An 18340-nucleotide genomic window follows, 5' to 3' on the forward strand; every position below is an offset into this window, starting at 1 on the left:
CACTTGTGATCTGCTGCAGCTGCTGTTCATTGCCTCTTTGAGTCTTATTTTTTATATCATTGCTGTGTCGATAAAGTGCTGAGTCACAGGATCCAAGAAATACTGTGCAAAAGAGCCGCAAGGGACTCCTATTTGTTAGGATGTCTGGGATGCTTCCTATTAAATAATAACAAAATGCTGTAATAATAACTTGGCAGCTCTCTGCCTCCTTCAGTCTGATGCTAAGTGCGGGTTTGCTTTCCTAAAACTCCTTTAAGTATCTCGACAAGTTGCACGATAGGAAGGAAGGCCGCTTCACTCCTGACTTTTGCCTGAATAAGTTCTTGTAATGAGCAACTATCTTGAAGAGATGGGAAGGATGAGAAATACATCTGAATCATGTTAACTGGCAATAGCGTGGGTTATTACACACTATATTTCCTGATAAAGCAGGGACAGGTTATGGATTTTACAGAGCTGTGATCTTGGGCAGGTTATACCAGACGTGTGGGTATGGGTCAGTGGTGGCTTGTTTCACCTCTTGAAGTATTACAAACCCACCTATGTTTAAAAATAAAAAGCAAAAAGCAGGAGACTTACTGCTGGCATGCTTTCCATCTACTTTGCATCCCTACTTCATGATCTCAGTTAAAAGTCTTTAGTAATGAAACTTTTTAATTCATATATAGCGTCAAAGCCTTAAATGTGTTTTCATGGGTGTATCTGTGGGCATTATTTTGTTTTCATTATTTATTAAAGAAATTTGTCTGCTGCCTGCTAGATTTATCAGCTTTCCTGGCCTAGGTGGCACCAGCTGTCCCTGTTAGAGATCCCTGCGCGGCAGGGCATGCTCTTCACAAAACTTCAGTGCTGGGAAATCTTTCCAAAGTATTACATTTTTTCCCCCTGAATTCAGGATGAATTGAGTTGAACCAGATGAAAGATCAAATACATTGTGCTGACTCCAATATGTGGGGGTATTTTTGTTGAGAAATGCCATACAGGGGGTTTGTTAAAATGTTTTGCATGAGTTAATACTATGCTTTGTAAATCTTCTGAACAACCTGATCCTAAGTTGGAGAATTTCAATCTCCCGGCATTTCAGACAGTCTGCATTTGCCACATATTCTGCTTTACTGCTTTTCCTGCACTTGCTCCTTAAGAAGTCAGCGATTTTCATGTTTCCTTTGAAGTCACCTGTGGTTTTGTTAGTGGCCACAGTGAGGCCACCGTCTCACCCCTGTTTATCAGGAACAATTGAGGAGACCTGTGGATGGACACACAGCCCTGCGGGACCGGGTGATGCCGGAGGCATGGAGCAGCACCTGTACAAGGAATCACGGGGCAGATGCTCTCGCTCAGGACGTACCCGAGCTGCGGGTTGCTGGGGCTGGCAGAGCGTTTTGGGAGCCATCCCTATGGGGTCACTGTATGTCGCACCGCCCCCTCAGCAGCCACCTCTCAGGGACAGGATGCTGGTGTCGAAGCTCATCTGCCCCGGTGGGGCGGCTCTTACGGTCTTATTAGTATTTCCGGAGTATAAGGCATCCTGTTTTTTTTTCTCTGCATGAAAATAGCACAATAAATCTTTAATAAAACAGAGAAATCTCCAGGAAACCTACTGCAGGAATATGTGTAAACCCAGAGGTGATAGCTGAGTTACAACACCCAAACAAACCTTTCTCCTATTCTGATAAACAAAGACCTCAAGAGACCCTGATTTCATGCCTGTACATCTGAAATGCCATATAAAATGAACATAATCGCAAGATGTTCCTCCCCGGCTATTAAAAACACTGTGCCATTTACATTTCTCTGTGTATGAGCCGCTTTCCCCAGCGGTGGCAGAAGTGTTTTGCTGTCAGGGTAGCAGCAGGCAGCGCGAGATGCGGCGTGCGCATCGCTCCAGATCACCGCTTCCCTTCTCCGTTGTTAATATTTGAGCAACGACAGTGTGAGCCATCCTCAGCAAGCCTAGCGCAGTATTTGACGCTGCTTTCTGCATTCAGAGTCTTCCAGTGTGAATATGATTGTCGACTGAGACGTATACAAGAACAGTGGGACACCTCACCGAGAGCCCGACACTTCCTACTGTGAATGTTGAGAGCATCATCCTAAATTATTTATTATAGTCTTAAAATTGAGATTTTTTTTTAGATTATAAATGAGTTTATCCAGGAAGATCCCAGGCTGAGGTTCTGGCTTTGTAAGCTGCAGAGGTGCGGGAGCAGGATGATAAGGTGCAGGCAGTGAAAAATCACAGAGTTAAGGTCGAGAAGCAATTTCATCAACTGGAAACCAGAGAGGAGGAGGTGGACCATTACACTTGTATGGCATAATAACGACACTGCGACACGTGATGCACTGATGAATAGAGCAAACTTAATTCTCGATGTGTCCACCCAATTATTTCCAAAAGAGATAAGGGAATATTCCTGTCATTGTGCAAAGGCAATAAAGATTGAAAAAGATACAAAGATTCAAATATTTTCTTGAGAAACAAGCATCTCAAAAAACTGTGCAGTTCTGGTGACTCTCTTCAAGAAAAATTAATTTAAACTAGAAAGGATTCAAAGAAGGTCTATTAGATGACTGGAACATGGAACTCCTCCTATAACAGGAAAATAGCAGAGGTTGGTTTTGCTCAGCTCTGTACAATGAAGGCTCAAAATACATATAAGAACATCAGGGAGAACCTATAAGTAGTGAGAGGAGCTGTGAACTACGGGAGAAGGCAAAACTGATCCTGGATGCAGTGGGGAAGGTTTCTAACCATCAGAGCAAGAGGGACTGGAGCAACCTTCACATACCTGTAGAAGAGGCCAAATCAACCAAAAGATGGAGTTTAATCCCTTTTGAAACGGGTGTTGTGCAACGGCAAGGAGCGTATGAATGCAATGCCACATGCATGCTTGGCTTCACAGCTAGCACAGAAATGTTTCTAAAAACAAATACAGTAATTTACTCTGTCCTAAACTAGCAATGAAGTCTGGGCTGCAATATGGTGAAGGGGAATTTACCACTGATTTAATATGATTAGGATTTTTTTTTCCCCAAGAGTTTGTGTCTGTCTTTTTATATTATCTGGAGGGTCGGCGTGGAGTCCTGAGTCAGGAAAACAGCTAACTTAAATTCATCCCTATTCGCAGCAGAAGTCTTTGGTTTGACTTCAGAGTGATCCATGCATGTGCTTAACATTAAGGTTCTGCTTACAGGCTGTCCTGAATAATATGCTATAGTGTATTTTGAGAACTCATTTTTACTTTTTATTACAATAATAACTTCTACAGTGACATGAATTCCAACACGAAGCACTGAGAAATAACATACCCTTCCAAATGGTTTTCCCCTTTACACTGTTATTAGAATATATATTAGGAGAGCAGCCTATTATAAGACAAAGCACTTTCCAGAAGGCATATTTTTCTCAACCTCACTGCAGCACAGCAGTTACTTTATAGTCAAAGATAAATTATATTACAGAGTCTGCTTCTGCAAATTGTAGTCAAATGGATCATTAAAAGAGAAGGATAGCAGGGACCACTGCTAGGGTATTGCTTCTGAAGGGCCCAGCTCTTGGAGGTGCTGAGCTCCTGGAGCCTAGGTTGGCCTTTCTTTCCCTATTTCCTTTTCAAATTTCATGCTGGCGTTCCATAAAATGATGTGTTTGAAAAACTGTCCTGCTGCAATTCTGAGAGTATATTGCATTACTCCAAGAGAAGAGCTACCACGGGTACTAAGCCTAGGATTATAATGAATGGCCAGTCGTATGGGATATGGAGATGTCTAATAATTCCCTTTGTGCTTCTTGGTAATTTCCGCCTAAGCCCTAAATAGCAACGTCAGACACAACACAAGTCATGCCCATAAGCCTCGATGGGGAGATAGGAAAAACCCCAGACATACTAGTGCAATAAAAACAAGGAAGGTGGAAGACAACTCAGACTCCACCAAATGTAGGTCCATCTCTCTGCTGCTTCTCCGGCTGCTGGGAAGTTGGTTGTAGGACGGGGCAAGTGGTGGCTCATGTGGGAGTGTGCAGGAGAAGTGAGGGACCGGGGTCGCTCCTCTTGCGTCACTCGGGCTCTGCACCCTGACATTCATGTTACAGGCAATTCCTGTTGAAGCATGCCAGCTTTTAGATCAAATTTGCTTCAGCCATGATGAAAAAGGTAGATTTCTTTAAGATTAAGCTAAGAGGAAAAGTCAAACATTTACTCTCAGGCTGATGTTTTATCTCAGAATTACCAGTGCTCCGACAACCTGAGACACATCTTCTCTGCAGGAAGGAGATGATAAGCTCTGGCTTACTCACACTCCTCTCTCAGCTCCTCGTCTTCAGGGGAGAGGAATGACGACAAGGTTTACACTTAAAATTAAGCTGCAGAAGGCAAAACAAAACTCAAACTCAGCTATTTTTATCTGTGGTTTAAAAAAGAAACAACAATGAAAAAAAAAGCCAGTAAAAAAAACAATGGGAGAAATGAGCAATATCTGCCAAACAAAATCATTCACTCATTCCTCATATTAGTCAAGAGAGAAATAAACTTTTAGAAGGCCACACAGTAAAACAGATCCCCAAGTATAGTTAGAAAACAATGAGTCAAGATCCTTGCTTGAGCTCCTTGAACTGCTCTGTATTTTCTTGGGAAACAGCATGTTGCTGCAAAATGGTACTTATGCCCCCAAGGTCTGGAAATAGATATGGTTATTTAGGCCATTTAGTTAATGCAAACTACAGAAGAGATGGAGTAATTGAGCTAATTTGCTGCGTGGGCGTGGGGTTGTTTGTGTCGTATCTCCGTACTGCTGCAGCATTTGGAAACCCACCGTGACTCACCTCCGCACGTGGTGGCAGAGGACAAGCAGGAGGATACCTAAAAGTAAGCCTGAGGAGCAGGTGGTGGTTACTGGAGACACAGCAGGTGCCCTTCCTGCCAAACTTTGCCTATTTTTCCAAAAGCGGGGAAGCTTCTGGGCTGGAAAGAGCAAAGAGTGGTGATCTATGGAGCGTCACTCAGTCCCCAGCACTGCTGAATGTTGGAGAGGAGAAGCAGTTTGCGTGCACCAGCATGCGTCAGGTCAGTGAGGAGGGGATACAGCTGTAACCCGGGAACACTCATGCAAATAATTTTGCATCGCAACACAAACTTCTGTGTAATTTTTGATTTCACAGGGAGGCAGCATTCCTCCAGCACACCGCCCCGATTCCTCCAGCACCCCTGACGTGCGTTACAGACCCTAATAGCCTCAGGACCACATTACCGCTGTTTCCATTCCCCGTGTCAAATGTCAGACCACCGCCATGGCGGGGCACGGCCGGGCATTTTCCAGATGGCCGCTCTTTGCCGTGGGGGGACCCCGAGAGTGCTCCCACATTGCTTTGTGGTGCACGTTACTCCAGTCTAAATTTCACTTACTTCCATCTCAAAGACCCCGTTCTTGAGAGAGCGGAGATCTTTCTGGCCTTCTGCTTGTTGCTTGATACATTTTGGCATGTGCCTGCTCGTTTTACAATAGAGAAGCTGTTTGTGCCTCTGCAGACATATTTTATAGGTGCAACTTAAGCAAAACTTTTGATGTGTTAGGCTTAGAGGTCACCCAAGGAATGTCAGTGTTTGTCATCAGGAATACGGGCCAAGTCCCACTCACCTTCTCCGAAAATAACCCCTTTGAAGTCAGGAGAAGCACTCACGAGCACAAGGGGAAGCATTTGGGCAGTAGAACATAAAGGTAAATTTCACATCGTGACCTTTTACTCTTTTTTTAAAAATTTATTGTCTTATGGAAGTTTTTCCCCTCTCCTTTCCTCCCCTGAATTCGACACCAATGCTGGTCAGACAAAAAGTCAGACACCCAATAAGCATTGGAAAACTTGTCTGGTAGAGTTCAAAGGGCTGGGAAATCTAATTTATTTACTAAGTGTTGAATATAACCTGAATTCATGCAACTGCATCCTTCAGGGTAATGAGAAGGTGCTGAAAACGCAGTAACAAGCAGCTTTGTTTTCTGGGATAAAATTAAAAGGATACTGAGAAATACAACAAATAGAGAAAAAATCCTCAAGAAAGTTGGCAAAACCTTTGTAAAGACGGTAACAGATGCCCCCAAAGAGGAAATTACAACATGTGGCAGCTGTGTTTTTTTTGGTTAAGCAACTTTTTGCAAAAGTTCAAAGCATCTGGGGAAAGTAACTAGTAACAGGGTGAGACAGATTTATGGAGCCCACACATGGCAATATTTTTGTATAAAATTAGTAAAAAACCATTAGATCCCTAGATGAAGAGATTAATTCATACAAGTTTGCATTCTTTGAAGAGCAATCATATTTTGACTTCGTAAACTGGAAGAACTGAGTAATTTCTTGGATTAACTGATCACAAAGAGTTGTAATCCGTAACAAAAATCCATGCAAGGCTGCCAGGCTTTGTTTCTCAGAGGATTAGGGTAATGAGTTGATTTGACATTAGCAGAATGCATCCCAGACTGCAACCCCTTTACCTGGATCTAAAGGGTGGATTCAGAAAGACGAGGCAGTTAATCAAAGCCTTCAACATATTTTTTTAATATGGGGGAACTTATTGTTTATGCAAGTTGCTGGATTGATAAATTTGGGAGAAAAGCTTTGCATAAATCTATGGTGCATGGCATGGGCACTGCCTGGACTTAGCTAGCCAGCCTCCGATGTGCTACATACACACACACATACACATGTGTGCGTATATATAAGACCCTAGGAACGTCCTTTGTAGCCATGAAAAGGACAGTCTGCAACAGTTCACACTGCAGGTTTGTGTTTATTCTCTCTTTTTACAGCACTCTTGTGTTTTTGTGCTTTTTGTTTTGGTGAGAGAGCCAGAAAAGACCCTGGCCATCTGCTGTCAGAGTCGCCATGTGACGGAGAAAGAAGAAAGGCTCAGGTTTGTAAATACTTTGTTTAGAGCTAATAAAGCCCTAAATGAAATTTCTAAATAAATGGTTAATGTTCCTGGAGCTCAGGGAGGCTGTGACTACCTGCAGCGATAGCAACTCAAGGTGTTTCCCTTGCTGGTTCCCTCCCCGTCCTGCGGCTCCTGCTCCTCTAGTGCTGGCATGTGCTGAGAGCCAGATCAGGGAAACGATGCTCCTTAAAATTAAACCAAATGTTATTTTGCTGCTGGGTTATTTTAAAGCCAGATCAATTCCCAGTCTGGTTCGCGGTGCAATCGCGTGGCCAGCTGTGCTGGCACGGGAGGGATCCTTCCTCGGGGTGGTAGGAGGGCGAGCAGACGCTGCCGGGGAGAGGAGAGGACCTGGTATCATCCCTGACCACTTCATAGTGTGAAACCATGGTCTGGGGCACCTCCAGTGGGTTTGGTTTTTACCGTCTTTCACCTCACCCCAAGCCTGCACCAAGCGCGTGGTGGTGACACTGTAACAGCAACTATTAAAACCAATTAAAACACGCCTGGATCCTTTTGCAATCGTTATGGTCCAGCAGGGACATCTCTGCAGAGAACAGCCAGTTTATCACGTGTATTTTATTTCAGATCTTCTGTGAGGCTTTGGATTTTCATCCCAAAACCTTCGATGTACCCGCCCTGTGCTCCCAGACCGATTAACCCTTCTGCAGACGAGCAGCACGAGGCAGGGCAAAAAACCCAGCAGGCACCCCTCGGTGTGTGGAGGGACAAGGAAATGCTAAATGTGCTTTCCCACCACCTCCTCCTCCTGACCTGCCCATCCCTGGCGTGTACTGGCCATCCCTGGGGGTCATCACGCCGCAGTGCCCTGAATGTGCCGGTGGCCGGGGACACGCTGGTCACCCCCCAGCCCACGGGCACACAGGTGCTCCCACACGGAGATGCGTTTACAGAAGGCAAAGAGAGGCTCGAGGAAGCCACAGTCACGTGAGCCGCATGTGGTTTAAGGAGCTAGTGCCAACATCTCTCACTCTCACTGTCCCAGCGTTGCTCCGAGGGCAACCTGATCTGCCTTTAATCTACTCTGACCACAGGACAAATGGTTTAAATAAAATCCTGCATGACTGAGTCACTCCATTTCTGGCTTTTATACGACATACTGAGGAACGATGGTTTACTTTGCCTGAGTAACAAAATTAATATAAGAGAAACATTTTTGTTATGTGGTAACTAAGAAAAAAAAAAAAAAGAGATGTAGAGAAATTTGGGTGGGATGTTTGTGCTTGATAAAAGGAAAATCAAGGAAAAGAAAGTAGTCGCTTTCCTTGGAAGAACAGGTAAAAGTAACAACAGATAAACAGATATCGCAGACGGACAAGGGTTCTGTTTTAGCAACTGAGTTATTTTTTGAGAGCAGAGACCTGAAGCCCCGCTGCCCTCAGCCCAGCTGCAGGCAAGCTGTCATCAACGAGATACCGGCTTCCTTACATCTGCCTGGGCAAGGTGCGGGGAGAGGCACGGGCTGAGCGAGTACAGCATTGCAGGGAAGAGGAGGACCAAGAGAAATGCCCTGGGGTCTTGGTGGGAGACCCGACTGCGGCTACGATTGCCATTTAACGCACGGGGGACCCACACGCGTGTGTTGGGGGGAGCAGAGGACTTCGCTTCTGTCTGCGGGCAGATGGTCACAGGGATGCAGCCTGGTTTGCTGGTGGGTATCTGCCAGAGCCAGTCCCTGCCCCTGCTTGCGCTGTGGTTTGCAATAAAATATGTTGTGAGAGACTCTGCTCTGACTATTCACCATCATCTGCTTCTTGTCCAGGACTTGTTGCCACCAAAAAAAACCCCCTCAGAGCTGTGCTTGATTGATTGGGGAGTCAAGGTACTTGCATCTCATCATCCTGAGCCTCATGGGAATATGTGAATATGAGCTCAAATGAAGGTTATTAAAGAATGAAGTTTAAATCCCGGCAGCGTGGGTTTCACACATCACAAGCCAATAGCGCCTATAGGAAAAGCTCTGCCTTTATCGTTCTTTTCTTTTTAATGAGAAAACTTCTAATGATTTTTGGTAAGCTTTAGGACATGTAAGGTAATATCCTGGTGTTAGGGAGAATAACAAGAAATTCCCACTGACTTTTTGGGTCGTAGAATATTTTTCACATCGAATAGTACTTTTGCAAGGAAGGATTTGCCGTGCTGGACCGGAGCATCGCTGCCCGCAGACACCTGGCTCCTTCCTTCTGCCAATAGTCTACATCTCGTAGAGATGATCTTCAAACCATCTTCTGGTCTTGCAGGTCTGGACGTCCTTCCTGATTCCCTGCAAAAGAGATCAGGGCGTGAACCTTGAGATCTCATCACCTTTGTCTTAGCACACGTGGTTGCACAGTATTTTTAGGGTGACTTCTCTGTTGGTTTCACCAAAATACTGGTACGTCATTGTTCGGGACATGTTCCTAACGCCCGTCGCTGCCGCACGGCAGATCCACTTTGAAGTGGGAATTTTGGTGCTTTTACAGCAAGCAGTGCAAGAAGAATGTTCCCCTTTGATGTTTATTAGTTATGAGCATTGCTGGCCCCTTTTGGAGTTGATTTCATGCATGGTCCCCTTTAAGAATCGGAAATACATTTTACCAACATTTCAAATGTTATGAAATGCAGCATTTGGTGGGAAAGAAAAAGACAAATGAGAAAAATATGGTACATTCTGTGAAAGACGTTATAGCTAGAAAAAATCGACTGTATATGCAAACCTGAAGTGATTAGCTATTACTCTACAACGTTTGCAGCCCTCTGTGTCAGGAAGCAGAGGCTCTACATGATTTTTCAGGTCTTACACAGCGCTGTAGCCCACACTTTGCAGACATAGGACACGCTTATGGATATTTCTTTTACAGTGTCTTGGGGTCATAAACAAAACAAAGTCAGCAAAGACCATGAGATCCCTATGTACTTCCCTTTATTGTCTTTGGATTATGCTTTTGAAGGTGAGTCAGTGTTTATCGATATAAAAATATAAGAAACAATGCACTATCAGAGTCGTATATTTTCCCATATGTTCATTGTCCCTTCACTTGCTGTAAAATCCATGTGATGAGGAATTAATGAGCGGACACCTGTTTTCTTGGCAGAACCTGTGTTTTATTTTTAAATTTTAAGCAGGCTCTGAAAGTCGTTGCAAAGTCAGAAAAACAAACTTTGCCCTCGCAGATGGGAAAAGGGAGATGTTTGCCGAGCAAAGGGTAGCCCTGGTGTTGCACAGCCTTGATGTACCATTCAGAAAACTCAGGCTGGCTACGAGGCAGGACTCTGTCTGGTCTGCACTGAGCGGCTTCTTCTGCGGCTTGTCTGGTTTCTCCCTGTTTAGCAGCAACCCAGGTGCGTGAATTTGGGATACACCTCCCTGAAGAGCTGATACAAGGGGGATACTAATGTTTCATTAACCTGTAAGACAAGAAACGTCATACCAGGATGCTCAATGCAGTAGTTAAGTTTTGCATAAAACACCAATCTGCTTGCAGGGCTTAATCTCTCCATCTATTATTTATTTCCTCACTCATTAACTGCTCCAGTAGCCTGAGACACTGAAATCTTGCAGCCAGATTTCTTATTTGAGAAACTCTTTGTTGTTAATACAAGATCTCTCATCAGATGTGCTTTGAGCAACTCCCCTTTTCTCTGCTATTCCTCAGACCTTCTGGAAGCACATACTCTATTTTGCAAGATTATGTTTACATTCAGCAAATACGCAGGGAAATGGTCTTTTGCAAGGCAGCATTGGCCAGAATCAGTAACAGCAATGCTGGTGAATCCAAAAATAACTGTAGGAGGGAGCAAAAGAGAAAGAGGACTGATGAAGTATTTCGAAATTCCTTCAAAATTGTTCTGTCAAGCTGAGATACCCCCTGGAAGATGCTCCTACCTCCAAAACCATCTGTTGAGCTTGAGGAGAAGGGAGACTCTACTCTCTGAACCATACAGAAAGTTGAGTTCATGCCCACAGTGATCCCTTCTTAAGCCTGAAATTTCTCAACCAGTGGGAAAAACAAACTCTCTGCCTATGTCTTGCTTTCTCCCTACCTTTGATGTCTGGCAGACAGACAGATAAACCAAGTTAAAAGAGGTAATTTTAAAGAGAATTGCAAAGCTAAAAGGTGACAATAATACTATATTGGAGCAATTTTGTATCACATGTAACCTGGAAAAGGTATCAGCTTACTAGAAGTGAATAATCCATCAGGAGAGAAAAGGCAAAAGGCTCTGATGCAGTATCCGCCAGCCTTTGGTAAATGGAAGGGTCTTAATTTAATTCAGAATTATCTTGCAGTCCAAGGACTCTGGAGTGATCACACGACTTCTTTGGGGGTGGTTTGGTTTTTTGTTTTGGCAGGCAACGAAGCCATGAAGCCTGAACATAGGCAGAGCATAAAGCAAAAATTCCCCATGTTACACACAGATGGATTTAACAGCCCTCCTCTTATTCACGTGTAAGTGTTTATATGGAAGGGATCCAATTTGATGACAAATTTCACTAGTTTCTAGCCAAAAAGAGATCCTCTCCAGGGACATGAAATTTGGGGGTGAACAACTTTCATCAGATTTGCATAGCCGATCTGGAGTTAGAGGCATAAATAACAACTTGTGGTATCAGAAAGGCTTCTCTAGAGACCTGCTGAGGGTCTCCAACCCCAGTTCCTGCTGGCTCCAACGGAGTTCTGCAAAGGTCTACATGAGCCAAGAGGGTCTTCTGCTGCTGGTGACCGTTGACCTCTGGTGAGAAACAAGCTGGTCTTGGCTCTATGGAAACCCATGAGATATTGGGGTTCTTAGTACCTTGCAGGACTGGGGCCTCTGCTGGAGTCTACAGGCTTGATCTGGATGGAAAACAAGAGGCACCTGTGTGGTGGAAACACTCTCATTGTCCCAGATGAATTCCCATGTATGAGGGACTACAAAAAATTACCCATTTCTTGCTATAATTTTAGCAAGCATGGCAGGTGCACAGTGTTTTCAGAGACGTATTTTCCTCTCCTGGATAGTTTGCCTTACTTTCTTGCGCACAAAGATGTCCTGAGTGCAGAAATAACCATGCATCGAGCCGCTTGTGCATGCACTGTGGGAGCAGCATGGAAACAAGTGCATGGCAGGAACACAGAGAGGCTTTTGCAGCTGTGAAAGTCCACCAGTAAATCTGACCAGCGAAAGCCTGCGCTCTGAACACTTGCTCATGGGACATTTTAGAAGAAAATATTTTTGCTTAGATTTTATTTGCTTTTTCTCCTCGTGTACATGTGTGCATGTTCAGGGGTTCATTTGTCTGCTGCACTGAATTTCAGATTTCATTTACTCCAGCTGTTCATTTCCCACCTGACATCACATCTCTATGACTGTGGCATCAGAGCTAGTTGCTATGGGAAACATTATGATGTCATGCAGCAACATGACAATTTCAGCTGGGGAGTATGCAGAAGCACCAGGTCTCATCTTAAACAATAATGAGCTTATTTTTGTAGAATTACCCTTAGTTTTAATAAAAAGCAGAAAATATGGGACATACTGGCAGAATAATCTCAAAACAGAATGTTCTTAAAGTTTCCATCGAGTGTCAGCTGCTCTTTAATTAGTAACCAGAGGGACATCGAAGAAAGTTGCTTATTATGGGCACACCATAAAAATGCAAACACTGTGTCCCAGTTTTATAACGGCAACACCTTACTGTGGATGCAAAAGTGAGCCTGGATTGGCTAATGAATGGAAAAATCATGGGATTTTTCTTGAACAGCTCACGAAGAGGCATCTGCAGTTATAAAATCAACTATTTCCTTTGGAAAAGGAATGAAAATATTTGACAAAAATACCTTCAAGGTTGGGTGTGGGTTTTTTTTTAAATATATCCCAGGAATAATCAAGATCTGCAGTTTTTGGAAAATGAAATCATAAATCAAGATGGCTTTATTGAAAACCATCGGTACTTTCAGCATTTTATGGTGCCTAAAATCTTCTTCATTCCAACTTCTTTTGTTTGCTGTTTCTGCCTTTTGAAGCTGCACTGAAAACCAGTCCCAAAGTGAGTGAGATCTACTTGCTACAGTGAAAAACCTGACGAAAAGAAGCTTTGCTGAGATCTTTGTGAGGCAATTCGACTTTAGTCCAATAGTTCTCTTTGCTGGAGATTGTTTTATTTCTTCGTTCTGATGTTTGCACTCTTCTGCAGCTATCTCCTGTCTGAGAGTGTGGAGATGGCTCATCCCGACGGCGGCAGCTGGTCCTGGAGGATGTCGTATGTTTAGTCGCCTCTTCTCAGCTACAGCCCTACTATTAAGGCAGATAACAAGCTCAACTCAAGTTTGTGCTCTGGGTAATAAGAAGAGAAGCAGGGAAGGTGACTGAGGCGTTCAAGACCAACAAGTTAAGCTCTAAGTGGTTTCTGATTTAAGTCTCTCCCTTTTTGGAAATCCAGGCTGACCTCTCTCAGGCCTGATTTTCAGAAGTGCTTGACAATGCTTGAATTGCTAGGAAAATGAAGGGGCTCAGCACTACTAAAAACAGACCAAAATTGTGTCTTGTTGGACACAAAATTCAAATTGCAATTCCCTCTCTCTTGTTTACCACCCTGGAGGAACTGATAATCTAATGTTTGTGTCATAAAGTATTTTTAACTATTGCTTTTTCTTTTCTTTTCTTTTCTTTTCTTTTCTTTTCTTTTCTTTTCTTTTCTTTTCTTTTCTTTTCTTTTCTTTTCTTTTCTTTTCTTTTGAGGGAGAATATATAAAAATAATCGAGAAGGGAGAAAAAGTGTTGCTGAAACATGTTTTTCCTTTATTATTAAAGCATATGAGGGGGTTGACATCTATCATGGCATCATTCAGCGATGTGGAGTGGGGCAAGCCCTCCCAAATCCTGATGCAACTACACAGAGGTGGCAGCTATTGACAAGTGGGCAGTACTTGCTCTCGATGTGTCCATCGCCACTCACACGCTGGACTGTGACAGCTGAATTAATTAGCCAAAAATACCTATTCCCAAATATTTCGCTCTCAGCATTCAGTCCCATCACAGTAGCACAGTGATTGACAGCAAAGCCGCTGCTACAGCAAGGCTGAAACAGAGGAGTTAACAGGAGAGCAGAGAGAGTGCTGCAAAGGCAAAAACAAACTACGAGCTAATTCAGAATAAGAGGGATTCCCCGGAGGTCAGGAGATGGCTTTGAACAGGTTGAGTCGTTAAATGGATGTAGGGTTGATTGATGAACCTGCATCACTCGCTGCAGTGAGATGAGTGCATTACGTTGTAAGTGTGGGTTGCAGTGGATCAGTTCGAGTACGACCGTCTGCCAAAAAGACGAAGGAAGTTCATAAATTACCCCAGAGTTATGGAAACAGATCCTTTCTGCAGAGGGACCCAGGGAACAGCAGCGTCCCTGGGTAGCCCATCTGTATCCCATAAAGAAATGGATACCTGTAATTAGTGCCATGAGTTATCACAACTGTGCGCAGCATACATATGTCTCCATCTGAGAGGACAGTGCTTTGCAAGTGGGAGCATTTAATATGGAAATAACCAAGACAGCTGAAAGTACAGTTTCACTGGAAGGTTTCCAGTCAAGACGTTTGAGGCAAAAGCTTGCTGTTGCCAGCATGGGAGAAATCTAAGATTCAGAGCTGATTGCATTTCCAAGAAACAAAACAGGGAAACTTGGACACCACTGCGGAGTAGGTGCACTGGAGTTCATGCCATGCAACCTCACGACTGGCCTTGTTTACAGCTTCTAGGTGCTCTAGTGAGGTGCCAAAGTGCCAGTCGGAAATCAGATATCTTGAGAAAAATAGGAGTTAGTTTGTATTCTTCAAAGCCACAAGGCTGAATGGGGGAATCTGGGATCCATTTTCCCTCCCCGTGCTCCCCTGCCTCACTCTTATTGAGGCTTAAACAAAAGGGCAAGGAGGCCACTGCAGAGTAAATGAGGCCCTTAATTTACCATAAAAAGAAGACAACTGGCTGTTAAGGTTTTATCGGATTACAATAAAGGCTCTTTGCACTCAGGAGACTGTGGTTTGATTCCCGGCATTGCTGGTAGGGCTGGAAATCATAACCACAGATTATAGCAATAAGCTTCCAAATTTTCATAGTCCAGCCAAGGGTGCTGCTCCCCGGTGTGGCTGCTGCCCCGTGCCAGCCTTGTGCCAGCACGCTCAGGATCTGCAATGTCCTCCTGGGGCACGACCTTCAGCCAGGCTCCAGGTCTCTGGGGGCATCGCTAGTCAAGGAGGGGGATCCAGCCTGGGACTGCTGAGACCTTTTTGACTGTGAGATGGGAACAGGAGCAAGGTCACGCCGTGTTATATATCTAATTATCCAGCAAGAGTTTAAAAATAACCTACCTTCTCCAGTATGTCTTTATACTATAACTTTTCAGATGAGAAGTCTCCTTCCTTCCTCCCAGATGCCTCCCAGCAGCCGCCATCACAGAGTGAAGTAAGCAAAGCAGATTATGGCAAACAAAACTTCCCCTCCATGAACAAACCTTGTTGTTTTTTTTCCAGGCTTAAATTTCAATAGGAAAATAATTTTATTAATATAACACATCTTCCTTCAGCGTAGAAAGTGCTGGCATTTTGTTTGTCGGCTAGCAGAGGGAGTAACAGGCAGCCCTGCATTATGAGGAATATGCAAGGAAGGAGTTTAACTGATGGTGTCCATTTGCTACCTGGAAGACACGTCTGCATTTGAACCTGTGAAAGAGAAATGCCATTGCACCTCTTTTCTTCAACCCTTTGTTGCAGTCGGTGCATAAAAAACATACGTTCCTGTTTGTGCACAGGAAACGCACAACTCGTTCGTGTTTACAGCACACGGCTCACCATCAATTTTGTTCTCTTTCTCTGCTGTCTCCATGGACTCACAGGAGGCTGAGGCTGGCTGACACCTCTGGGGACTGCCTAGTCCCGTGGCTCAAGGCAGGGTCACCCAGAGCGGGATGCTCAGGACCGTGTCCAGTCGGGTTTTGAGTATTTCCAAGGACGGAGACCCCACAACCTCTCTGGGCAACCTCTCTGCAATCAGCATGTCCAAAATAGGCAATTAACCCTTAAAATAATGAGCAACAAGAAGCCAAGAGAAAAGAGATTAAGCTTAGTCTCCTTGAAAAGTTGTTCTCCTTGTAACGGCCTCTTTGGTTGGATGCACGTAGCATGGATGCAGCCTTCGGAGGGAAATACCTTCTCCTGGGTCTGTATCACAAACGTCAAAATAACAGTATGGTAAAATATCACATCCATAACGGGACGTAGACCAGTCCATAAACTCATTATTCCTTCATCATTTGACATTGCTGCCGGTAAGTCTGGAGGAATCTCGTGGCAAATGGCAGGGAAGCAAAGGGCAGTCTGGATGAGATTCGCATGCACCAGTCTCCCTCAATTCACCCTTCATAAAAACAGCACTTGGTGTTTTTAACCCAGCTGGATGTACGCTAGAAAATGTATGCCTGCTGGGTCCTCCTGCAGGATTAAGAAAGACATTGTGGCCAGTTTCTCTACTGCATCCTTCAAGGCCAACGCAGCCTGTAGTCCTTTTTTACAAACCAGAGACTATGCAAAGCTCCAAAGTCAAATTTTCCACAGGAAGAATCCAGAAAATGTTTTCTGTAGATAAACCCAATTATTTTCATTATAGCTTTCTAACTTCTATTTCTATAATATAATATATTTAATATATAAAAATATTAGAGAAAATATAACAAAACCAAAAAATTCAAAACAAGAGCCATTTCGAAAAGGAAACTCTAAACATTTTGTTCTCAAATAGTCAAAACAGAATATTTTGACATTGTCAGAATTTTTTCCCTCAGGTTCTCTTCCAAAACAAAATTCCAGAGGAGAAAAAACCCAACATTTCATTAAACATTTCTATTTAACTTCCACTTCAGCCCTGCAGAATCCAACAGAATATGTTTTTTTGTAGCAACTTTTGCAGTCAGCACTTCTATACATAAACATGCGCCGTGTACAAACCAAATGACCATGTATTTTGATTTGATAGATGCTTTTATGTTTTTGTATGTAAATAAACTAGATGTCAATTAATCAGATTAGAAATCTTGCTGGAGTCAGCCTGTAATTGATAATGAACTTTTTTTTAATATTTATTTGGCTACTGCTGAAGCAGGACAATAGATTCAGTGGATGATCAGATTAATATTAATGAGCATAATTATCTCTCTGTTCCAAGTATGGCATCTTGGCAACGCTAATTTTCTTGTTAACTGATGAAGGTCATGGAACAGATTTATACCTGGGTGGGAATGCAAAAGAATTTAAGAAACAATAATTAAACAATGTTCTTGAATGTCAACATGAAAATATACGTGTATATATATTTTTTTTTCCCAGTGGGGACTCTTCCTTGAGATGTAGGTCAGTATTTAGCCTTCTTGAAGATAGCCCTCACAGGACTTGCAAGATCTGTAAAACTTTTCCAGGAATGGCTCCATAAGCTGTCTTCTATTATTGCACACATTAGGGTTGAAAACGGAGCTTTGCCAGAGGCAGGCTCACAATATTGCAGAAAATTCCACCCCATGAGTGGCAGGCTTTAAGAAAAACAATATTGATGTATTTTCCTCTATTTGTGGTTTCTTTTGTCCACAGAGTGGTTTTTGTCTCTCAATGACGTCAAAGCACAATTCTCTTGCAAAATGACAACTGGAAAATAACCCTGAGAATATATTGGATTTCCTAACTAGTAATTAACTAACTTGAGCTTAATGGAATGTATTATATATTTTACCAAGTCTACAGAAGATTAGTAAAACAAAAGTAATATTTTCTTTTGTTTTGATTGCAACGCTTGAGGCAAAGGCAGCTTAATGCTTCACGAGTAAGTGTTTTGCATTCCTAAGGTATCTGTACGCTCAAACATGTCACAGCATCTTCATTGGAGGTGACAACTACGCTGCGTGTCACACACTCAACCCCCTGCCCTTGGGATGCACCAGGGCATGGACAACAAACATGCCTACAGTTAGGTGACGAGCATCTCATCCTTTAGAAGAGCAATTCACCTTCTAGGAGAAATGGTCCTGTACTACCTGACTCCCTCCATCACCTGCAGAGAGATCCTTGGCCTGCCATCTAACTTCAAGCTTCCCCAAAACAGTCAAGGGGAAAAGTGCTCCCAGCGGCGGTCAGCAAGAGTTGGGGGCCTTTGACAAGCCCTTTTTCCACATTTAAGTATGAAGCTGTTGCAGTCACCAGATCTCAGTCACTAATTCAGATCACTTTATTCTTTTCTTCTCCTTGGTTCTTCATTTCTGTAAAATGGGCACATTCTCAAGTACAGCATTTTATTATGTGTTGATGTTTATGGCTTTCTAAAGGTAAAAAGTCATCTGGTTTTCACAGAACCCACTGTGTCTTTAAGACTGCCTCACAGAAACAAAAATACAAATTTCGGCA

Source organism: Aptenodytes patagonicus, chromosome 16 (genome assembly GCF_965638725.1).
Source record: "Aptenodytes patagonicus chromosome 16, bAptPat1.pri.cur, whole genome shotgun sequence".
Classification (NCBI taxonomy): domain Eukaryota; kingdom Metazoa; phylum Chordata; class Aves; order Sphenisciformes; family Spheniscidae; genus Aptenodytes; species Aptenodytes patagonicus.